Genomic DNA, 26168 nt, shown 5'->3' on the forward strand with positions numbered 1-26168 from the left:
TGCCTCTTTCCCAGACATCCTTTTCTCTAATATCCCAATATTTCTCCTTTCACCATATCCACCGCCACCCTGGTCCAACCACCAAACCATTAGCTACAACTCAGAAGTCCATGCATTTTCTTATCTCTGTCTGCTTTTCTTTCTACACAAAGTAAATTATGGAAGCTCTGCTTATTAGGAGAATTTTCCCTCACTACTCTTTTTCAGAGTTATCCCAAATGGGATAGCAGGAATCCTTTTATAGCCTGCCTTAATATATCAAGCCTACACATATGTGAAACAAGCTCTGCTTTCATTCTCCCTCCTTTGGCTGATCTTAAGGAATACCTCATGATTGTAAAATGAATGAGAGGCTCTGAAACAAGTTTTAGATGGCATGTGTCTATGGACAACCAGCTCATGTCTGACCCTAGATATGCCACTCCCTTCTTAAAATGTTTTACTATTTTCTGGCTGACCTGATAGCTTTATGAGTCTGATATTATTCTGCTGAAGATGAGCTGCCCTGTGACAAGATCACCCTATGTCTCAAGGTAAGACAATCCACCTCCACTCATACCCAGCAGCAAACCAAGAGCTATTTCCAAATGGCTTATAGTTCTCCACCACAAATGCATTACAATATCTACTGCAGTACAATAATTGTAGATGGTATGTCACTATTTCAAAACCAAAGGTCTACACTGTGATTCCCCTACTGGAGTTTTCCATAATCTCCATGGGATATCTTCTACTACCACAGATACTTTATGACCAGAAGGTCTGCTGAACTGCAGGTGCAGTTAGCAGGGCTTATAAAATAGCCTGAGCTGCCACCAAAGCCTTTCCTCCTCTGGGCCTCACTCAAAGCCAGCAGTCTTCTGTGTCAGCTGGGAAATGTTATCAGAGTAGTATGTGTGAAATATGATTAAGTGTGAAATATACTGCCTTTGAACCAGAGAGGCCATCAAGGCACTTTGCGTCATTCTTAATGGTAGGAGTTTCTTTCACATTGGAGAGATATTCTGGTCACCTCACTAATGTGCTGGTAAAATGAATAAATCTTCAGAGTTTATTTCCTTCCATGTATGTTAGCAAGGCCTCGAACATACTTGTTTGGTCCAAGTAACATGGTATTATCAATAAATAGATGTAATATTTTATGAGACCTCCAGGTGGTCCAGGTCCTAATGGACCACATTATGACAGAAGGTGGTAAAGTTAACAGGACCCTGGGGTAAGACCATAGATGTATACTGTTGTTTCCCTCATGGGAATGAGACCTGCTTCTATCTTCCTACTAGGTATGGAAAATAATGCATTTTTCAGATCAGCCTTGAACCTAAGGTTCTGCTCTAGCAAAGATATGGAAGCTATAAATGGAACTACCCTTTGGTTGAATTTACTATCCTCTAAGATCCAATCTGGTTTTTGTAGGGGCCAGAGAGGTGAATTAAATGAAGATGTGATAAGGAACTCCTCCTCTGCATCCTTTAACTCTCCAAAGGTGACATTAATATCTGTCACCACCCCTCTACTCGAGATACATGTTTTTAATTCACTATTTTGACAGTGGAGTGGAGGCCAGTTTCAGATGCCTCCACTAAATCTTCCCAGTGGAAATTATAATAACAATTACCCCACAGGCTTAGAACTCAGTATGTATACACTGCCAGCTACCAAGTATGTCTATTCCAACTATACATTCAGCGACTAGGGAAATAACAAGGTGACTCTATGTCTCCAGTGAATCCATGTGATCTAGTCCTTGGTCAGGACTCTATCTCTTACCTGGCCCCCAAATATCCCCACTCTGACAAGGGCACACGATGATGTTTCAGGTACCTAGGTATCAATGTCAACTGGACACTGTCCACCAGTTCTCAAAGTGTCTAGGTACTACCCATTTCCCAGTGGACAGTTACCTGAGTAAATAGTCCAAGTCCCTTTGGGAAACGATTAAGGGAACTATTACTGTATAAACTTGCCATGGTGTTGTGGACTCCTTCCTCATAGGGCTCAGGCTTCTCCTTGTGTCCTTGGGTCTTAAAAGTACAACTTCCCTTTGGATGTCTTTGGCATCTCTGATCATCCATTCCTGATTTCTTCTGTTAGTATAAATTAATATTCTTATAAGAAATATTCTGCCCATCTATTTGCCCCTGAGCTCTATCTTGCACCAGAGCTCTATGCAGGTCAGGTCCCCTGGCTGCCAAGCTGACCATGCTATTCATTAAGATAACTACACATACCTTGTTTAGAGTTCAGTGCTCCCACCTGGTCTTTTTCCAGACTGTACTTAAACAGGACAGTGATCGATCAGCTTCTCAGCCATGCAGGTGCATGTCTTTCAAATTCCTCACCACTTTAGTGAATAACATATCCATCAGGTCTTCCCGGAGTATAGTCAGCTGGTGGGTGTTCCAAACTTATTTTAGATATCTACTAGAGCAAGCCCTGATCTCCCAGCCTTTTGATTCCTGCCTCTGCTGTCTGCCGTAGGAGTCCAGACATTTCTACTTCATTTAACATGGGTTCTCATTTCTCCCAAGATTCCAAGAGCAATCTGATCAGCACATTTGCTTCATCTTCTGAGTTCTTGAAATGTGTTAAATCTTATAACCTAGAAGAGTATTCTCATGTAGATAAATTCTCCCTTATCCAGCATGATGATCTACCTCCACCCCTTGATCCAACATCCTCAGGATATAAATATATTACACACACCCTCCTGGCTCCCACCAGTACATATTAGCCTGGACCTATAGTTCCTTGGGTATATATTCTCTTTGCTCCTTTAGCAGACCCAGCACTCCCTAGCTAGGTTAAGTTGTAAATTAACCCTAGTTCTTGATCCAGGAATGTAGGTAAGGGTAGTTCCTGAAGGGAGTGTGTGTTGTCTTTGAAATCCTGTGTGTCAACTTCAAGAAGCAAGGAGAACTAGCATTTAACAGTGTGAAATGGGCCACTTCCATGGTTCCAGAGCTTAAGAAGATCTGAAGATTCAAGGTTTCTAAAGACATAAACACAGATGTCCCCATTTCTAGTCTCAGGGTCCTACTGCTTTCTAACCAGGGCCCTAATCTTGTTAAAGGAGACTTGTTGGGGTTGAAAATTCAACCTTCTCTGAAGTTCCACTATGCTCATAATCAAACCCTGGACTTGATCCTCAAATTTTTCTTCCTCTGGTTGTGAGAGAGAAAAATTGTCTGCTGCCAAGGCAGCCCTCTGGTTTGCACACTCTACCTTAAATTTGTGATTAGCCATCCTTAGCTTTTAATTGTTTTTTTTTTTTCCAATGCATCGCTTGCACATAGCAAAAACCAGCTGATTTCACTGGCCTAATAACCACTAATTTACTGTAACCTCTCCGATGCCTGAGATACTGATCCTACCAGAATATTCCCTTTCCTTGTATGCCATCTCAATTCTCCACTTGAGAATGTTCTAACTGCATTGCTACAGCATGTCAGAGGCTCAGTGTCTAACACACCATCAGAGATGGGGTTGTCATTGACCTCCTGCCAGTAGTGATCCAGCTCCAAAATTCCATTGTAGAGTCTCAGACCACTACTGACCAACTAGTATTTAAGCTGGGTTCCCCAGAAAACAGATGCACAGGCTGAACAACACTCACATACAAGTAAGTTGAACTGTAGTACAGTTGTAACAGGGGCCTTAGCCAATCCTACAAGAAGACCTGGAGCTAAAATATCTATTCAGAGCTTTCTAGAATTGAACCAAGGAAACAGAGTCTTTGTACCTCCACATAGGTCAATGTAATCTGTCTCCAGGGACAAAGGTATCCTTAAACAAGGCAGTTCCCTTTGTTCTAGAGCAACTTCCAGAGATGCTCAGGTGTAAGGTATCCACAGCCATTACTCCCCACAGGTGTGGGAATGGGTGCCATAGACCCTTACAGGATGAATCTAGATGATACATTAAAGTACTCATTACACACTTCCACAACAACAACAAGATTGTAGCTGGAAGATATTTCTAAAAGTTAGTATACTCTTTCTCTCTCCAAAATAAATAAATAAATCTTTAAAAACAAAATCAGTTTAATGATCAGGTAGGAGAACAAATAATGTTCTAAGTGGGGAATTTCACACGCCCAAGCAAAAGCGGGGTCTGAATATTACAATTATCAGGAAAAACCATTCATGGAAGTCCACAAAATGATCAGGTATGAGAATAACTGTTATAAGTGGAAAAATTAATATCATATAGTCACTAGTAAATAAAAATAGGAAGAGACCAAACAAGCTCATGCTGAGAGATGAGCTCTCATGGCACAGGACGACAGTGTTAGTCACACAGCCTCCGCCAACCCTGAATCCATCTCCACCTTTCAGCTGGTGTACTGGGTCTAAACAAATAAACCCTGCCTATCTTCCCTGCTGCCACTGCCTGTGTTCTCCCTCAAGGGCAGGGCAGTAATGGTGGGAGGTCTGATTCTAAAACGGATATTGTTCTGCGCAATTACATCAACTAATACTCTTCAGTCAGCTCTCTACTTTTACTGGGAAAAACTAGCAGAGAAGAGATGGGGGAGGGGCATCTAGTTGCCGGTTCCTCACGCAAATAGCTTAGAAGCCACCACTCTGTCCCAACAGCAAGCAAAAAGCTGAACAGACTTAAAAATCAACATCTCATCTTGTATCTGTAATAGAAGAGAGGACACAGGGCAAACCGCTGCCTCCAAGATTAGTAAGAGGCAAATAGTTGGAGGGACGGCTTCCTGGAACAGAGACCTACCTTGGAAACCAAGAGCGGCACAGGAAACAAGGAACCGTAATTGACGAATTGTCAGAGGCTCCGCACAGACAAGTCTGAGAGCTAAAAACTCCACAGGGATCCAGTCATAAGGGGACACCACAATATTGTGAGAGCATCCAGGAGCACCAACCAGATTCCCTCAGAAAATATCAGGAGAAAAATCCTCTTCTGCTTCCAGCAGAGAGGAAGAAAGGAACCATTTTGAAATATCCCAGCATACTCTCTGTTCTTCTCTGACATGGAAGGGAAATACCCAACTTCAGCCCACACTAGCCATCCTGTACCACCTAAGAGGGTAGAAAAAGACCTGCAAAACTCTTGTGAAATTCCCGGTCCAGAGGCAGAGGCTCACTCAAAGACTGAAACCTAATCATAGGACTGTGGAATGCTCCCCGTCCCCCACGCCCAACCATCACCTTACTAAAGATTCATTTTACAGCAGTTCCTTTTGTCTAGTACATCATGTCCAGCTACAGAGAAAAAATTATAAAGCATACCAAAGAGCAAAAAACACAATTTGAAGAAGCAGAGCTAAATCAGAACCAGACATGGCAGGAGTATTAAATTATCAGACCAGGAATGGAAAAGTATTATTAACATGCTAAGAGTTCTAATGGATAAAGTAGACAACATGCATACAAGGCAAAATAAACAGAGAGATGGAAATCCTAAGAACCAAAGGAAAAAAAAGTACTAGAGCAAAAACACTATAACAAATAAAGCAGGCCTTTGGGACACCTGGGTGGCTCAGTCAATTAAGCATCTGACTCTTGGTTTCAGCTCAGGTCATGATTTTAAAAAAAGAGAATGCCTTTGATCGGTTTATTAGTAGACTAGACACAGCTGAGGAAAAATCTCTGCGCTTGAGGATATCTCAATAGAAACCTTCAAAACTGAAAAACAAAGAGAAGCCTTAAAAAAAAACAATATCCAAGGACTGCATGACAATTACAAAAGGTGTAGCTCTTGTGTAATGGGAATACCAGAATGAGAAGAAAGGAACAGAAGAAATGCTGGAAAAAAAGACTGGCAATGTCTCCGAGTTCATGTCAGATACAAAGCCACCAAATCCAGCAAGCTCAGAGAATACCAAGCGAGATAAATACCCAAGAAAAGAGACTGAAATTACTTGAGTCCATCCCTTCCTTCTGTCCAATCTGAAGGTTATTAATCAGCATGGATTATAGAAAGCATGCATTTCAAAATTCTGACCATTACCTAGATCTGTCTTCTTCATTCCGTTTGGTGTGTCAGTTACTCTAATCAGAGACTCCTGAGACCCACCAACCCCACTTCTCCTGCTGGCCTTGCCAAAGAAACTTCTTAGCCCTGTTAATGGTAGGAAAAGTACAGTTTTAAATAAACAGGGTGAATGAGGTGGTTTCTGAACTTTATTAAAGGCATAGGTAAATTATCATGCTACAAAAAGCATAGACATTGTTATATTGTAAATATAAATATTCTACTAACCCACTCAAGGCCAACTGTAAACTCAGAACTGGCAATATGGGCCAGCAGTGATCTTTGGATTTAAATAAACCTAAATTCAAGTCCTGGCTCTGCTTCTCTATAGCTTTGCTTTCATGGGCAAATTATTTAACTGGACTAAGCTTCTGTTGCCTCATCCATAAAATAGATACATTAATAACACCAACTTCACTGAGTGCAATAAGGATAATTTTGCAAAAGCATATGCAGATAACACCGGACATAGCACTTAACTCCTTAATTAATGATACCTATGCTAATTTATTATTATTGGTATTACTATTAGCCACTGTGTAAGCAGTCTCCTTTCCCTGTGTTCTCGGTTTGTCAGAACATAGCCTACCACCAGCAAGAGTTGGTTTTTTTGTATTTTAAATTGTGACCCTCCAGAGGACCAGGAACCCAACTGTTCTTGTTTAATGTGGTTTGTTCTGCACCATATGCGTGTGGGCTTTTAATAAATGCTATTTGATGATGATGATGAGTTCCTGGAGACAGAGCTGTGTTCGGCAGAGTCACTACATTATGCTTGGCCTAACATTCTGCTACTCAACTCCAGGAATGCTCTTCTGAACAGTACAGAAACTTCTGAAATTTCCATTTGAGGTGAAGTACCACTGCCAGGAAACCTCACAAAGGGAGTCATTAACCCTCACCTTTTCTTCTTGTGGCCCCTTCCAAACTGACCCTCAGAAGGGCTTTCTCAGCAGGCTTCCCTGGAGCTCTCAGCAGTCCTGTGCATTCCACAGCCCTGCTATCTGCATGCTTCCCGGGAAAGCAAGGGGCTCAAAGCCACTGAGCTCAGTGCGCCAACTCCCAAAGTCCAAACTGTGGAGAACAGTTTATGACAACTCCACCAAAAGGAAAAACACAACCAAGGACTCAGACTTCAGCCCCTAATCAATACAAAATGAGTTTACAGCTCCAGGGATTAAACTCAAACAAGGATTAAACTTTTTTAGAACAATGTTTGCATTAAAAACAGTGATGTATTAAAACACCAAGCCTGAAAACTAAGATCAAAAGACTTTTTCTCCTCATAACTAACATTAAAGTGACTGAGGCAGGGCGGCAGGTAGGAAGGGCTTTTTATCCAATGCGGATCAGGCCCTTTAAAGGGCACAAGCTCTTTTCATAAGTAGTTTGTATTCCAACCCAGGAGGGCTTGGGTGTTCTGTTGGTAAATTCTTCTCACTGCTCTAAAACTAGATTTGCCAGCTACATTTGAGCTACATTAAGTCTTTTTTGTTTCAGATGTGCCCCCTTTATTTTTGGAAGATAAAGAATTTCTTCTTGGGTGAAATGTAAACTTTCTTAACCTATGAAATTTCTACCCTCCTGCCCAAGAGTTGAGTTGGAAAGGGTCTAGTGACCCCTGGTCCATCCTTTCCAAGTAGGATGCTTTGAACAGAGTGCTGTCAATGAACAATGCTTCCTTTCAGACAACCTGGCTTTTCCAAACATAGAGATAGCTGTGATGCTTTGCCAGACCAAGAGAGAGCCCTGAGTTTCACAGTGATGACCTGGACTTGAAGCAAAGTTATGAGCTTTGCAGACAGTTTGTCTATGCAAGCTTAGACCTGGTTTCCAAGGTTCGTTGAGTCTACTCCTTGAAATAGCAGGGAAGAATGAAAAGAGATTCAAGAAAGTAGAAGGACATCAAATTACATTTGAGGGCAAAGAAGAAACAGGGAGTGGCCTGAGATCACTTGTCTCTCCTTGGAAAACAACAAGACTATGAATTTAATATTGCAAAAGTCATAGAAAAGAGAAATCTTGCCTTAGTGCTCCTAAATTTATGTTTGCTGTTATGTTCCAAGCCATTTAATCAAATTTTACAGTCACTTGACCAATCATTTCATCAAGTTTTTAAATTCATCCACAGAGATTTTGCAACAATATCCTGGAGATTTTTTTTTTTTTTAATTTTTTTTTTGCATTGTGGACAAGTCTGTTGTTACTGGCAATGTGTGTAGGAACTAGTCCTGGTGACCTCTCTGTGAACCCACCAAAAAGTCAAAATTTGCAATTTCTTGTTCAGTGTAAAGCTGAGCTTTGACCTTGAGGACTTTGTTGTGGTGGCTTTCCCCGGGAAATCAAAGAGACTGGTCATTTCCCAAGTCCCCAGAAGCAGTTCTGTTGTCAGAATCTCTTAGGGGCCTCTGAGTAAGCATCTTTCAACTTAATGGTTCAAATACAAATTTTCATTGGTATAGAGAAACCAGAATCTAAATTTCAAGTCTTGCAAGAGGTAACAGGAAGACAAAAGGAAGCGGGAAAAAAAGGGAACTGGTTTTGAGAAAAGAAGTGAGAGGCTATAAAGTATGAGAGGAGGGGGTCTCTTTGTGCTGCATGAGAGTATCAGAGTATCAGTCTTTCCATCTTTTTGATTCCAATCTTTTTGGAATATCTCCCTTCTTTTGTCAGGTACCTTCCATTGTTCTTGCTGGCTCTTCTTAAGTAGAGAGTAAATACTTTCCCTGCCAATTACAATTGAATGTCTCATACCTCTGCTGGGAACATTCTGTAGGTTGGACTTCATTCCAATTTACTTGGATGCCCTTCCTGTTGACTTTATTTTCCTTGTGTCTCCCGTATCAGCCCTCCCCAAAAAGTCAGGTACTGCTAATCTACACCTCACTCAGCTGTTGACATAACTTTTGTCACCAGCGATTTTACTTGTCAAGAGCAGTTGTGCGTGCTATCGGATGTCCAGAGCCCAGAGGATCTTCCTTAGGATAAACTTCAGTGAGAAGCTCAATTTGTAGATTTATTCACCCATTTTCTCTTCCTCTTGTTTACCTGGCCCGTGGGACAATTTTTCTCTCTAAGAAGCACACGGCTTTGGGAAGACCAACATCAGTAAGACCATATTAATTCAAAGAGCATCCATTATTTGCCAAACTTTGTGAGAAAAACAAAATATACCTCATGCACAGAGCTGAAAAGGACCCTACAGCTTCAGTATAAAAGTATTATGTCTCAAACAAAGAAATTGGGATCCAGAAAATATTTTTTTCAAATCATCTTACAATATTGTGGTAGAACTAAATAAAAAAACAGTTCTTATCACAATTGCTGGACTCTCACATGCTCATGGGGCTTTCAGTTGCAATGACAAATTCTGTAACATTCTTAAATTATGTAACATTATAGCCTATTTCCATATAAACTCACATGGTTCCTCTAGTTTAAAAAAAAATCTACGCTGTTTGAAAATGTTTATTGATGGCTCATCTTCCTGATGTTCTCTATAAAAGCAAACTCTAAAGAGCTGATGCATTATTCTATTCTTTCCAATATTCAAATTCTCACAGACCTCACAGGTCCCAGGAAATCCTTTCTATCGACTAAAGAGTCATAAAAGAACATACAAGTCAGCAGTGACCTCAGTGAATACAAAACTGCATATGATAAGAAGTCTGAGTGGAAAGCTTCAGAACTACATGTAATAATTGAAAAATGGTAACTCTTATTCTGATCAGTAAAAATTATGGTAAATTAGGCTTAGTAAAGCATTCAGTAGTGTCCACATTTTTTAAAAATTTTTAAACAATTTTTCCAGGTTTTTTTTAATTTTTTTATTTAAATTCAATTAATTAACATATAATGTATTTGTTGGTTTCAGAGATAAAGGTCAGTGATTCATCAGTCTCATATAATACACAATGCTCATTACATCACATGCCCTCTTTAATGTCTACCAACCAATTATCACATTCCTCCACCTCCCTCCCCTCCAGCAACCATCAGGTTATTTCCTATGATTAAGGGTCTCTTATGATTTTTCTCCCTCCCTGGTTTCATCTTCTTTTATTTTTTCCTCTCTTCCCCTATGATCCTTTATTGTGTTTCTTAAATTCCACATATCAATGAGATAGTTGTCTTTCTCTGATTCACTTATTTTGCTTGGCATAATACTCCTTTAGTTCCATCCACATTGTTGCAAATGGTAAGATTTCATTTATTTTGATGGCTGAGTAACATTCCATTGTGTGTGTGTGTGTGTGTGTGTGTGTGTGTGTGTGTACATATATATGTATGTATGTGTGTGTGTATGTATATATACCACATCTTCTCTATCCACTTAATACAAACATTGCTTCCAAATTTTTAATCCAAATAATCCATTTACTACTAAACACACGTGTCTCAAGTCTGCCCAGAGTTCCTTTGAAGGAAGCCTGTGTGTATGCATGCACGTGCATGCATAAAACTTCCACTTAGTGAGACTTTGTGGAATAACTACAACATGTAGAATAGAGGGACTTAGAGAAGAAACAAGAAAGCACAGTCTCTGTTTTAGAAGCCATGTTGCTCAGCCCTCAATGTACCTGCCTTCATCCAAGTGTCTCATCTTTTGACTTGGACTACATACACCCCAGGTGTTGGGAAGAAAACATATAAATAACAGTCCTTACTTCAAGTTTTTCCTCCCAATACCTAGTCTATGCTAAAGTTCATTCTTGCTTCTGGTGTGTGTGGTCCTACTTTTCACATCTTTTGAGTCAAATTCTCAACTTCTTGTATAGACTCTTGGCCAATATTACTAATGCTGTATTTTCTGATACTATCTGGTCCCTGAGTTCTTAGAGTCTCTCTATTTCCTGGCCTGGGTTCACTGTCTCTGCAGCCCCCATTTCTTACTGACTTTAACTCAAGATATCTATTTGCTATCTGTAGTCTTCACCAATGGTGCCCTTGATACTATCATTGCTAGACCTTTCAGACTTTCCAGTATCTTCTATTCCTGATATTTTAGAAAAAAATTAATCTTGACAAACAAGATATATGAGTGAGGTCTTAAAAAATATCAATGTGCATCTGATCTAAAAAAAAAAAAAAATCAAGGTGTAGAAGAAAACCCTCTGGGGCACAAGCATGATCAAAAGTCATTCATTAACATTTAGAACTGCTCAACTAGCAGACCTACATAATTCTGACTTTCAAACAATCCAAACATTTGTGTAGTATTTTCAACATTTTTTCAGAAAAATTAAAAGGCATTAAAACAAACTTACATAAGGAATTTGGTCTAAAAATTTTCTCCCAGATATATGTCCTGGGGTCAGTATATATTCAGAATGACCTCTTGCATTCTATCTAGTCAGTTCCAGAATCTCACACCAATGATCCTAGAGCAATGATAGTCATTTCTTCATTGATTTAGGATTAAAATGGCCCTATGGACTCACATAGACAAAAAATAGTAGCAGACATTGATGTATGTTGAAATAATTTTCAATACCAAAAGTTTGATCCCTTTATTTTTCAGAAAAAAATTAAATAGACAATATTAACTTCTAACATTCCAGCTGAGATTTTAAAATATTGAATACAATGGAAATCTATTATAACCTGCTGTGTTAAATACTTGGGTATCTGAAAAATGAGTGTCAGTTCCCTAAAATATGCCTGTGTTGAGATAACATCACTAATCCTGCATCTACCAGTAATCATATTTTATCAAATAATTTAAAGTCTTTAAGCTTCAATTCTCTCATGTGTAAAATAGGGAGGTATTTGTTCAAGTGAATGAAATTTAAAGTCCTTCCAATTGTTAAGTTATTTGATTATGTATATTTTATAACATTACTTGTTTATCACCCAAATATTAGTCCTGTCCTTTGGCAAAAATTAAAAAAAAATTTTAAATAAGCATAAAGTGAAGTTTCATACAATGTCTCCATGTGCTAAAAGCCTGTAATTCTCATTGACTCTGAAAGGAGTTCTGCAGATGTGGAAGGAAGAACATAAATACTGTGCCTCTGTGAAGTGAAACTGAATGACTGTGAACCAGCCAGCTGCATCTAGAATGACTTCACTTGAGCTGTGCTCTGGTGCCTTGCACTCAAACCAACTGTGCCACAGTCTTGTATCCAATTTTATTTAGAATGAGAAAATGTTAGGAGAGACAAGAGAAACTATTTACCTGCAGAAGATGAGAGACTGAGAGATATCACAACTAACTGTCAAGTCATTGGTGATTAGGAAATTTCTCAGAGACATTTGCTAGGTTTTTCTGTTTTGCTTTATTTTGTTTCAAAGTAATATCCAGTTGAATATCAACATATACCAGACTCCATAGGAACAGAAGGATAAATAAGACCTAGCTCTTGCCTTCAACTATGTATGGAAATAAGACATATACAAATAGATATAGCACAGTGCAGTAGAGTCTGACCCACAAATAACTGATACAACATTCTCCAAGAACTCCAAATAGGTCTTAGGCTAATCATCATCAAGTCACTGTGATATACATCACATATACATAAATGATATGCGCGCACACACACACACACACACACACACACACACACACTTATTGTAAGCCAAGAAAAATGACCATGGTAATTAAATATTTTTAGAACAAAAATACTGAGCTGAATAAACTTGGGGAACATTCAGTGAGGCATGTAATTATAACCTTAATAACCCATTTTACCTCATTAATAAAAGCGTTGGCATTTGTTGTTCTAGCAGAGATCAATAAACCTGTTCAAGGCAGACATTTCATACATGCCCCTGTATTAAATGAAATGTTTCATGGAAACACTAACCTAAAAGCAAATGGGTGACTCTATCCCAACACACTGTTCCTTGGAATTCCTGACAATCTTGTTTAAAAATTAAAGCATTAGAGGTGTGCCTGGTGACTCAGTCATTAAGCTTCTGCCTTCGGCTCAGGTCATTGTCCTAGGGTCCTGGGATCAAGCCCCGTGTCAGGCTCCCTACTCAGAGGAAAGCCTGCTTTTGCTTCTCCTTCTCCTTCTGCCATTGCTTGTGTTCCCTCTCTCGCTGTCTCTCTGTCAAATAAATAAAATCTTTTTTAAAAAATTAAAAATTTTTAATTTTTATTGTTCTTTTCATGTATATAGTTTTCAATGGAATCTGTAATATCTAACGGAAATGGCACATTTAGTAGAAAATACAGAATAAACCTGAATGTCTGTAACAGTTTAAACTTCCTTCTAAGATTGGCCACACACATATAACTCCTCTTTCCAACAACATGCTCAAATGTCAGTAAAGGAATAAAAAGATGTACATATTAGAAAAACAAAAATAATGAGAAAGAGAAGAACAGAGTATGAGAGAGCTCAACAACTTATTAGAACACTGCTGGGCAGTGTTTATTAAGGTAATTAATAACTGATTGAGGAGTAGTAATTAAATTAACTACAATCTGAAGTGCTTGCAAAGGAGGGCCTGAAGTCAGGTTCCTTAGAAGCAGAGACTGAAAGAGGAATTCCTGCACAAATCATTTACTGATAGTCCACTCTCAGGAGAAACTTACAGAGGCAATGAGGGAATCAAGCTAAAGCAGAAGAAAAGGCAAGTCAGCCATGTGAATTTAGAGGACGTCTAGCCCCACCCTGATTCCACTGAGAAAACTGGAGGATAAAGTGTATTAAAAGGTTCTCCCATCCAGAAAGAAAGAGGCTGGCTGTTATATCCCTGCATAGTTACTGCATGGCCATGGGACTGTCCCAGGCAGTGAGAGAAAAGTGCCATCTCCCTCAGTCCTGGACCATCCTGCAAAGAACAATGTGCAGGTGTGAGCCATAAGCAGCCAGAATCTGCAGCAGCAGGGGGCCGGTGTACATACACTCCTAGTAAAAGCGATCTGAGAAGGGTGCCACCAGCATCTTGTACAGTACTACCCTTGCCCAGCTCAGTCCGCTGGCTTCTCACCTTAAGTTTACCCCATCTGGTCCCTGCTTTTCCAGGATTCTAGTTGGCTGCAATTTCCAGTACAACTTACAGGAGAAGAGTTAGTGGGATAAGCTATTGTATCCCTGCTGAAGTTGTCCCCAAAATCATAACTGACATACATCTCCCTCTGCTATTGATATATACAACAATGCAACAACATGGCTGAATTCCAGCATATTATGCTAAGTGAAAGAAGACATGCAAAAAAAAAATAAACAGCACAAGTGGTATGATTCCTCTTATAGAAAACTCTAGAAAATAAAATCTAATTGCTAAAAGAAAGATTAAGTGTTGCCTGGGGAGAAGTTATATGAACAGAAGCAGGAGGAAGTGATTATTTTTTTTTATGACCAGCATCCTCCCATTTTCTTTTTCTTTTTTTTTTTTAAGATTTTATTTATTTATTTGACATAGAGAGATCACAAGTAAGCAGAGAGGTAGGCAGAGAGAGAGAGGAGGAAGCAGGCTCCCCACTGAGCAGAGAACCTGATGTGGGGCTCGATCCCAGGACCCTGAGATCATGACCTGAGCCGAAGGCAGAGGCTTTAACCCACTGAGCCACCCAGGCGCCCCTTTTTCTTTTTTTTTAATTTAACTTTTTTTATTTTTTTATAAACATATAATGTATTTTTATCCCCAGGGGTACAGGTCTGTGAATTGCCAGGTTTATACACTTCACAGCACTCACCATAGCACATACTCTCCCCAATGTCCAAAATCCTACCACCCTCCCCCGACCCCCCTCCCCCCAGCAACCCTCAGTTTGTTTTGTGAGATTAAGAGTCACATATGGTTTGTCTCCCTCCCGATCCATCTTGTTTCATTTATTCTTTTCCTACCTCCCAAAACCCCCACATTGCATCTCCACTTGGAGGAAGTGATTATAAGGGAGCAAGAAGAAATTTTGGAGGGCAGTATATGTGTTCACCATCTTGGTTGTGATGATAGTTTCATGAGTGTACATATCTAAACTTATCAAATTTTACACTATAAATATACACAGGTGACTGCAGTCAATGAAAACTCAATAAGGCTCTCGAAAATACACTCAAAAAAATGAATAATTTTTAAATAAATACAGGAGTAAATAACCCATTTTATTCCAATGTCATTAATTCATTCATTCAATGGTTACCATATAGCTCCATTCTGTGAGACATTGTGCTAGATGTTGGGAGCAGAATATTTCTAGATTATGATTTCGTTTCCTAAGGACTTCACAAATTTCTGAAATAATAGTCACCTACCATTTGAGAAAAATGGGCTATGATATTTGTTTCAAAGACGGTAGTTAATGTTCCTTACATTTCCCTTATATCAAAATATTGAATAAATTCAATAAATAATTTAGCAGTCCTTTTCACATAAAGCCTTCTTGTATTAGTAGCTGTTTCTGTGTTTCACTTTACAAACCATTGCTCTCGGGGTGTCAATAGTATCTTCCCCTTTTAATGCTAGTATATTAATATTCCAAAATTATCACAACTTATTGACCATCACTAAGATGCAGCCAACTCTTGATCCATATTTTGACAGTGGATTTTCCAGAAACCTAGCTTTGGTCTTTGCACCCTTCTGCATTTGGGGACATTTCATTGCTTGTTAGCTCCTCCATCAAGGGTGTTCAGTAGGAAAGAAAAAGTAAACAATCCATCCAAAAATTCTGCCAAGAATAATAAAATATTAACATTGGAAGTAATCTCCAAAGTAATCTATTCCAACAATTATGCTGTGCTAGAACTTCCTCTAGCCTGTCCCTGATATATTCATCTAAACTAGATCCTGCTTGAACATTTTGAATAATAACAGAGCCAATGCTTGTTTACTACATTAAGAGCATTTACAGTGCCCTGGTTTAGCTCTCCTTCATGTTAGCAGTTCAAATAGAAGCTCCAACGTGGTTGGAAACAATTTTAAATTTGGTCAGGAAATAGTAATATGTATGTTAGTTATTATACATACACACACGCCATCACACAATGTTTGGAAGAAGGAAGGAAGGAAGGGAGAGAGAAAGAGAGAAGGAGTGAAGAAGGAAGGAAAGACAGAAGGAAGGAAGGAAGAGAGAGAGAGGTTGGGAGGGAGGGATGAAGGAAGGAAGGCAGAGAGATGGGAGGAAAGAAAGAAAAAGAAAAAAGAAAAGAGGAAGGAAGGAAAGTAAAAGAGATAAGAGATAAAGAAGGAATGAAGGAAGATAGGAGGGAAGAAAGAAAGATGGAAGAGAGGAAGGGAAAGGAAGGGAAAGTGAGGGGAAGGACGAAAGAAAGAGGGAGAAGGAAGGAAGAAGGAAGGAAAGGAGGAGAGGGAAGAAGAGGAGAAAGGGAGGAAGGGAGAAAGGGAGGGAAAGAATCCAGACTCAAAAGACCGCAGATTGCATGATTCCATTTATATAAAGTGTCTAGGACAAGCAAGTCCATGGAGAAAGAAAGTAGATTAGTGAGTGGTTACCAGGGACTTGGAGAAGGACAGAATGGCAGGTGACTTCTAATGGTCTTTTGGGAGTGATGAAATGTCATGTAATTAAATGGGTTACACAATTTTGTTAATATAACAATCACTAAAATACCTCAAAAACGTGAATTTTATAGTATGTAAATTATATCTCAATAAAAAATGTCAAACAAGGAAAGGAAACTACATAAAATGGCCAAACTTATATGAAATAAATGTCTTTATGAGATAATTTTTTAATGGTGTTATGTAGAATCTGGTGCAAAGTAAAATGAAATATTAGTAACTGAAACTGAAGGAACCCAGTGTTCATTTAGAGCCTGATTATGCCAGTCCCAAGAGAAGGGCATTTTCTACATCTTTCTCATTCATCTTTTGAGCACTATATTACACATTTTATAAACGAGAAAACAAAGTCTCAGACAGTTTAACTAATTTTCCCAAGATCACACAGTAATGTAGGGGAGACCTGGGAATCCATTTCAGATATACCTAACCCCAAAGCACGTATTCTTTCCACTCTAGCACATGCTTCCTCAGATGGTTTTCAAATTCTATAAAATTCCATTTCTTGTAAGTTCCTCCAGAAGTTGTGAAGTAAACTAGAACAAACTTAGCTTCAAAAGCCTATACAAATCCTGGGCAAAACTGATAAGCTCAATGCACTCCTTTATTTGTCCTACCTGCCTTCTTGATCATCAACTTCATGATTGCCAAAGTTGGGGAGAACAGTTTACCACAAAGCCCCTGCCTATACCTGTATCCCTTCAGGACATCTAGTTCATCATTATGGTTCCCAAGCCTTTAACTATACTCTGCATTCAGTAGGAGTTCCACATGTACTTGTGGCAATTGAATGAATAAACCTTTTCTTCCCTTTACAGTTCTTGTAATCCCTTAGGGAGAAAAGTTGAGGCTATAGTAAAGTTAACCATTTACTATTTCATGACCAGATGCACCCCAACAAACTTTCCTTGCAGGAACATGTAACTATGGACAGACTTGGTAGATGGGAAGTCATTCCCCAGTCCTTCTTTTTTTTTTTTTAAAGATTTTATTTATTTTATGACAGAGAGAGATCACAAGTAGGCAGAGAAGCAGGCAGAGAGAGAGAGGGAAGCAGGCTCACCGCTGAGCAGAGAGCCCGATGCGGGACTCGATCCCAGGACCCCGAGATCATGACCTGAGCCGAAGGCAGAGGCTCAACCCACTGAGCCACCCAGGCGCCCTCCCCAGTCCTTCTTGTAGAGGGTTACAGACTGATAGCAATGGCCATTGTCCATGTAATTGATGGGGTTTTACCCTTTAGTCCTCTCCAGCAGGACCATGTGGCCAGTTCTGGAGAACAGGATGAAAGCAAAGGAACAGATATTACTTGTTGCTTGAACATAATTCCTGATTTCCTACACACCTCTCAGCAACTGCTGAGGTGGTAGCTGCTCCCTCAGGCACAGGAGAAAGTGTAGAACAGAGCCCCCAACTGACTCACATGGACATTTCATTAACCACTGAAATACTGAGGTTGTCTTTCTTTCTATAGCATGACCTAGCCCATCCTGACTAATTCAAGACTCTGAAGTCAAGATTATGTGTGAGAAGAGTGAGCAGTACAATTTAACTGGAACATGCTTGACTATGAAAAACTGGAGAAGTCAGGGTCAGGAAGATAGCTTAGGGTCAGAAAATACAAAGTCTTGAAACTCAAACTAACTTAGAAAGTGTTTTGAAGGAGGAAAGTATTACAAAAAGGAAGAATAATTACATTAAGGTTAAAGAAACTATTGGCAGAAAACAAATAAATGAACAAACCTAAAAGCAGAGGAATGCACAATCAGTAGCAGACATCAAGACATGGGAAATGCCTTCACTTTGAAAGCCAAGAAGGGTTGAAGGTAGACATCTGAGAGAAAGCAGGCATGAGGCAGAAAATGCTAAAAATCAATCTGAAAAATACAAAAGGCCATGGCTGGAAACAGAGCTGCGTTAATTGCCTATTGCTACTGTGTCAAGTTACCACAAATTAGTGCTTTATAAACACACAAATGTATTACTTTACAGATCTGTAAATTAGAAGTCTGACTTGGACCTCACTGTATAAAATGAAGGTATCAGCATGTCTTTGTCCCTTTCTAAAGGCTCTAGGGGATAATCTGTTTCCTTACATTTCTTAGCTTCTAGCCACCATTTGCATTGCTTGGCATGGTCTTCAAAGTTAGCAAGGTAGCATCTCTCTGACCTTTCTTCTTTTGTTTACATCTTTTTCTCTTAACACAGCTAGGAAAGGTTCTCTGTTTTTATTTTTTATTTTATTTTATTTTATTTTATTTATTCATTGTTTATGCACCACACCCAGTGCTCCATGCAATACGTGCCCTCCTTAATGCCCACCGCCAGGCTCACCCATCCCCCCACCCTCTCCCCTCTAAAACCCTCAGTTTGTTTGTCAGAGTCCACAGTCTCTCATGGTTCGTCTCCCCCTCCAATTTCCCCTACTTCAGTTCTCTGTTTTTAAAGGCTCATGTAATCAGATTGGGCCCACTCAGATAACCAAGATAACCCCATCTCAAGGTGCTTAATGACATCTGCAGAGTCTCTCAAGCCACACAAGGCAATGTACTCTCTGGATTTGGGGATTAAGATATGGTCATCTTTGGGAAGCCATTATTCTGCCTACCCCTGTAACCAATCATAAAGAGTGAGAAGAGTCAAAGAACCAAGAAACAAGACTGAGGTACTGGACAGGAGAATGGCTCTATTTTAATGTACTCCAAGCTACAGCAGGACAGCCCACTGTGCACAGTGGCTCTTACTCTAAGTCCCCAAAACAGTAAGTTCAATGGTTGGAATGAGAAGGGATTAGGCTTGTACTTTGTTAGTGAAAGGGAATGTGTAGCACAGACAGCAGTGTCCATGATGCCCTGAGATTAACCCTTGGCATGCACAACACATAGGTTCCATAAATACAGGCTGAATGAATGGATATATGAATGAAATGTTGACTAAATAAACAGTACTCAGCAGTAGTCTGGATACAGAAAGCACCAGAAAGAGAAGAATAAAAATATTTGACAGTCAGTGAAGCAGCTAGGAGAGGTACAGGGCTAGACTTTAAAGAAAACATGGGAGAGAATTACATGGAATTTCTTCCCAGCTGTGCTCTGAAAATTTTATTGTTTTGCAGAATTTAATTTCTTCTACATAGCTGAAGGAGCAGATATGCTGGCAAATAGATGTAAGCTAGAGAACTGTAAGAAATCATATTAACTATAAGTTTAGAAAAGGATTATTGGGCACATATTTTCCAGGAAACCAAAACTAGACATAATATTTGTGAGAAAGAATTGGGGAAACTCCTAATTAGAAGAATGGGATCATTTTTAAGGAAGATTTTATCTTTAAAGAGATCTAAAGAGATAGGACCATGTTTTAATTATGAAACAATGTTTCTGAATGCGTGTGCCTTAGATCTCTCCAGTGGAGGTATTCTGCATCTGGGTCTACTGACTCAGTAACATGTAGTGAAAACTGAAAACTATAATAAATCACAACCCCTGTGGGCAACACCCGATTAGATTTCTTTCTGGCCTTTGCACAATGGTGGCAATGGCTGTAACCCAAAACATAAACAAAAACTCATATGGAAGCAACAAACACATTTTTTTAAATTATATTATTCCCCAGTCCAAAGAACTTTTTGTCTAAGACTTTGTCTGTGGTTTATTTATATTACTGAGTAACTCCACCCAGTGAACATAAAGCACAGATGACTCCAAAAAGGCAGCATTTATGTAGTCTAATGGTTCCCATGTATGGATGATAAATGTGCCAAGAAGTCTGGCAATTCCTTTTGGGAAACTGACTTAATAAGATGGTGACAAGTGAAGTGTACACATGGTCAGTCCCATGATCACCCAGACATTTCTATTCTCATCTCAGGAAAAGCAAGCCATTCGTTCTCCATTACCAATGTGCTGTAAAGCAACATGTAAATAATGGGCAAACTGCCACAAGTTAGATTTGCTAAAAACAGTCCCATGGTATAAATAGAAACCAGAGCTACAGCCATTGCTAATGCAATATGATAGTTGATGAGAATGACACAGTCTTAAACCTCTTGTTTCTCGAAACAGTCTAGAGAACTGATAAACACTGATAAAACAAGAGCCAGAAAGAATCAATTTGGCCTGTCGCTTGAATTATGAGTTTTTCCAGACATCCACATTCGTTATCCTACTAATGTAAATTGTCTCCGGTTAAACTTTAACCTTACAGTGGTTTTCCCTACCACTCAATACATTTCTTGTTTATTGGGCATCTGGGTATGACTGTGCTACTTACCTAGGAGCACTACCTACATAGGAGATAAAATAAGATTTACATTTCCAGTTGGGTCTTTCTATGACTTTATCAATGTCTAATAGGATTTGCCTAACTGGGGATGTTATAAAGATTAATCGAGAAGAACTGACCCCCTACTGTGGAATAGTTAAAAAGCACATGCAAGGGTACATTCATATAACATACAAACATGAGAGTACTTAGCTGGAGTTTACCACCAATCTATCAAGCCTTTAATAAGGGTACCTAGAGTTGTACTCTAAACACACCCTTGGTCTTCTTCTGTTCTGTTTCCAACACTATGTTGCTTCTACTCCAAGCAAAACTTGGTACAATGAGGTTTCATCTTTTCATCACTGGTGCCCACTCAGACTGGTAGCATAACACGCAGATTTCCATCTTGCTTCTTACTTGGTGCCTGTGTCATTTTTGTTTATCAATACATACTTTTCCACAAATATTTATTGAAAATGACTGTGTGTACAGGCACCATGGCAGGCACTAGAAATATATTGGAGAACAAGACACAGGTGTTTGACTCTCAACTTTCCCTCACAGTTCGAATCTTAGCCTGATTCCTCCACTTATGCCCCCTCCCCATCTCAAATAGTTCAATGCCCCAGGAGGACCCCATGGCGCACTACCCTAGCACTGATCATTGGGCAAGCATCCCACCCAAGCTGCCCTTGTCCCTCCAATGGGGACACAAAAGACATTTGTACAATGACAGGACCTCTGCCCTAGATTGCCACTGCAGAATCCCACACTGGACTGTCTCCTTTTTTGGTGTTGAGGCAGATGCTATTAAGCATTTGTAGCCACTCACCCTGTAATTTCTCAAAGGTTAATGCTGAAACTGTGTTGAAGAACTCCATTGCACTTACTTATTTTTTTTTTACATTGGTAACTTTTTAATTTGTGCTCTTAATAGTTTTATATAAATGGGTGCCATTCTGGAGCATCAGGAGATGGTTCTCTTGGGCACTACTCACTCCCCTTACACAATACCAGTGTCTTCTTCTTCAAGGTGAGGGGCATGTGCATGGAAGAAATGGATTATGTATAGAAAGAAATGCCTTTTTAGATGTCCAGAAGACTCACAGGCCCCTTCCTCTCTGTCTCTCCAAACATCCCTTCAAGGGAAAAACAAAAACAAAAACAAAAAACTCTAGTTACTAAATCAAGTCTACAGACTCAGATAATTAACTGCTGCTTAACTTTTGCTTGCCCACAACATGTTTACACCCATCCAGAGAAAGTAGCCTCATGTTAGTATCAAATGGAAAAAAAATCATACACCATAATGAAAATTTAGTGCAAACTACACATATCCAAAATATAGGAATTTCCAAATATAAATTAGGAACAGAGGGAAGATCCTTCTTTTCTTTTTTTTTAAAGATTTTATTTATTTATTTGACAGAAAGAGAGAGAGAGACAGCAAGAGAGGAACATGAGCAGGGGGAGTGGGAGAGGGAGAAGCAGGCTTTCCTGCTGCACAGGGATCCTCATGCTGGGCTCAGTCTCAGGAGCCTGGGATCGTGACCTGAGCTGAAGGCAAATACTTAACTTCTGAGCCACCCAGGCACCCCCAAGGAAAGTTTCTAAACTATCCAGTGAGTTGTCTATGTTAAGAATTTCTAACAAATCTGCACAAAATTCTCTTCTATAATAAAAATGCTTTGACTAAATTTCAAACCTTGTCTCTAATTTTCTCCCAATTATATTACAATCTAATACTGAGTCAGTCTGTTTTACACAGACAAATGTCATACTGACGTGGAGTCAAACTACCTGTAGTCTATCTCCCTCCACATGGGACAGTATCTGAAATTATGTGGATATTACCTCACACAGTAGAAAACATTTCTCTGGGCAGAGTGTTTAAAGGGAACAAAATGTTGGCAAAATAAAAGCAGAAAAAGAATCCTACCCTTACAATCCCAAGGATTCTCTAGCCTTCCCCCTTGTTCTCTTTACCTCTACCCAAACCAATGATTTTCTGACACCCTAAGGCAGAAAATACTGAAATAATGTATCTCTTCTCTCATCCACTGGGTTGCCCTACATCAATCACAGCTAATGAAAATGAAATGACATAATACATGTGGAAATGCTTTGAAAAGCCTTAAGTGCTATCTATACTTAAGAGGGAGTGGAGATAATGATGTTCCTAGAGGCAGGGATGTGGCAATTTCTTTGACAGTGTTTCCCAATTTAGGGCATACAGAGAACTAGTTTTGTGAAAAGACCCTTGGAAAGGCAGCTCAGTGTGGGGTTGCTTCAGTAACCAAATGATCCTAGAATTAACACTATGTAGAAGCACGATGGTGGAGGAGTAGAAAACTGACATAGCATTAGGTCCCAGGAGTTCAGCTGATAGTTATCAAACCATTCTGAACACCTACAGGTTCCTAACTCAATAAGACATAGAAGAGAAGAAGAGCAGCAATTCTAGAAACAGAAAATCAACCACTTTCAGGAAGGTAGGATGTGCAGAGAAGTGAATCTGAAGCCACAGGAAGATAGACCATGGGGGGAGGGGCTGGCTCCCGGCAAGTGGTGGAGCAGCGGAGCACAAAATCAGAACTTTTATAAGGCTGCTCACTGAAGGATGTGGCTCCAGATGCTAAGTGGGGGTGGAGCCCTCGCAGAGACAGTGTGGTCTCAGAACCAGCCGGGTCACAGGAAGACCGGAAGTGTCTGAGTGTGGCAGAGCTGTCAGGTATCAGAGCAGAGAAGTGGGCTACAGAGATGGAGCAGAGCAGTGCACTCTCAGCTCAGGATGACCTTAAACTGTGATCCAAGGCACAGTCAGACCACTGCTCTTCGTGCAGGGACCCCACAAGTGGCAGATCTGGGGAGACTCACCTTCCTCCTCTGGGAAGACTGGCACAGGAGCATGGCAGGAATCTGCTGGGTTTAGAGATGACAAACAAGGCCATGAACCAGAGACAGAAATGCTGGGTCACAGGCTGGGTGAGCACAGAGCGTTGCCAGAGACTAGGGAGATGGGAGGGATTGACTGCTTTTCTCTGAGGGCACAGTGAAGAGTGAAGCCCTGACCTCTCGGCTCTTACAGACTGGAGATTCAGAGGCCACCAATTTCATTCCCATCCTCCAAAGCTCTACAGAAATCATTCAGGGAATAAAAGCTACTGAGAGTGAACCCAAGCAGATTACTTAGCCTGGCCCCAGCAAAGGTGGTGCAATTCCGCCTCCAGCAAAAACATTTGCAAAGCACTGCAATAGGCCCCTCCCCCAGAAGATCAGCAAGAACATCCAGCCAAGACCAAGTTCACCAATCAATGAGAACTGTGGAACTCCAGAGCTAGGGGAAAGCAACACATGAAATTCATGGCATTTTCCCCATGATATTTTAGTATTGGAAAGTTAAATTTTTTTCATTTTATTTTTTTCTTATTCTATTTTTTTAACTTTTCCTCTCTCCTCTGTTAACATTTTTTAACTATTTCATCTTATCAATAGCTTGTTTTAAAAAAATCCTTTAAAATGTTCAGTGTTATAGTCATATTTTATCCATTCATTGTATTTAACCTTATTTTCTGTATACATATAGGGTTTTTTTTTTTTCTAAAAATTTTGGGATACAATTTCTTCTAGTAGATCAAAATATACCTTAAATCTAGCTCCAGCCTGATCACATTCCCTCATCTTTATTTTCCAACCAACTTATCTTATCAATTCCTTTTTTTACAGTCTCCTTTAATTTTTTCCTTTACAGTCATATCCCATCCCTTCATCATCTTTACCCTTATTTTTGTATATATATAAGATTTTCTTTCATTAAAATCTCGGGAGGTAGTTTCTTCTAAGAGACCAGAATACACCCAAAATCAAGTGGGTGACTCTGTTCTATTCACCAGTCTAATACATATATTTTTTTATTTTTATTTTTTTAATTTTCCCCCTTCCTTCTCCCCCTGGTTTCGGGTCTCTTCTGATTTCATTAGCATATATTTTTCTGGTATATTTGTCATCCTTTTAGTATTTTACTCTCTCATTCATATATTCTTTTTTTTTTAAGATTTTATTTATTTATTTGTCAGAGAGAGAGATCACAAGTAGGCAGAGAAGCAGGCAGAGAGAGGGAGGGAAGCAGGCTCCCCACTGAGCAGAGAGCCCAATGCAGGGCTCAATCCCAGGACCCTGAGATCATGACCTGAGCTGAAGGCAGAGGCTTAAACCCTGAGTCACCCAGGAGCCCCTCATTCATATATTCTTTCTGGATAAAATGACAAGGTGGAAAAACTCACCACAAAAAGAAGAACGAGAGCCAATATCTACAGCTAGGGACCTAGTCAACATGGACATTGGTAATATGTCAGAACTAGAGTTCAGAATGACGATTCTCAAGGTGCTAGCTGGGCTTGAAGAAGGCACGGAAGATATTAGAGAATCTCTGTCTGAATAAATAAAATCCCTTTCTGGAGAAATAAAAGAACTAAAATCAAACCAAGTTGAAACTTAAAAAGCTATCAGTGAGATGCAATAAAAAATGTAGTCTCTTACTCCTAGGATAAATGAGACAGAAGAGAGAATTAGTGATATAGAAGACCAAATGACAGAGAATAAAGAAGCTGAGCAAAAGAGAGACAAACAACTACTGGCCCATAAGGGGAGAATTCGAGATATAAGTGATACCATAAAACGAAACAATATTAGAATAATTGGGACCCCAGAAGAAGAAGAAAGACAGAGAGAGGCAGAAGGTATATTGGAGCAAATTGTATGAGAGAATTTCCCTAATATGGCAAGGGGAACAAGCATTAAAATCCAGGAGGCACAGAGAACTCCCCTCAAAATCAATAAATATAGGTCCACACCCCATCATCTAATAGTAAAATTTACAAGTCTCCTGAAAGCAGCCTGGGACAAGAGGTTTGTAACATACAATGGTAGATAGATTAGATTGGCAGCAGACTTATCCACAGAGACATGGCCGGCCAGAAAGGATAGGCATGATATATTCAGAGCACTAAATGAGAAAAATCTGCAGCCAAAAATACTATATCCAGGTAGGCTGTCATGGACAATAGAAGGAGAGATAAAAAGCTTCCAGGACAAACAAAAACTAAAAGAATTTGCAAACACCAAACCAGCTCTACAGGAAATATTGAAAGGGGTCCTCTAATCGAACAGAGAGCCTAAAAGTAACAGACCAGAAAGGAACAGAGAAAATATACAGTAACAGTCACCTTACAGGCAATACAATAACAATAAATTATTACCTTTCAATAGTTACCCTGAATGTAAATGGGCTAAATGCCCCAATCAAAAGACACAGGTATCGGGGGGCGGGGGGAAGGACCCATAGAAATGCTGTCTACAAGAAACTCATTTTAGACCCAAAGACACCTCCAGATTTAAAATGGGGGTGGAAAACAATT

This window comes from Lontra canadensis, unplaced genomic scaffold (genome assembly GCF_010015895.1).
Source record: "Lontra canadensis isolate GAN:19392208 unplaced genomic scaffold, GSC_riverotter_1.0 scaffold6, whole genome shotgun sequence".
NCBI lineage: Eukaryota > Metazoa > Chordata > Mammalia > Carnivora > Mustelidae > Lontra > Lontra canadensis.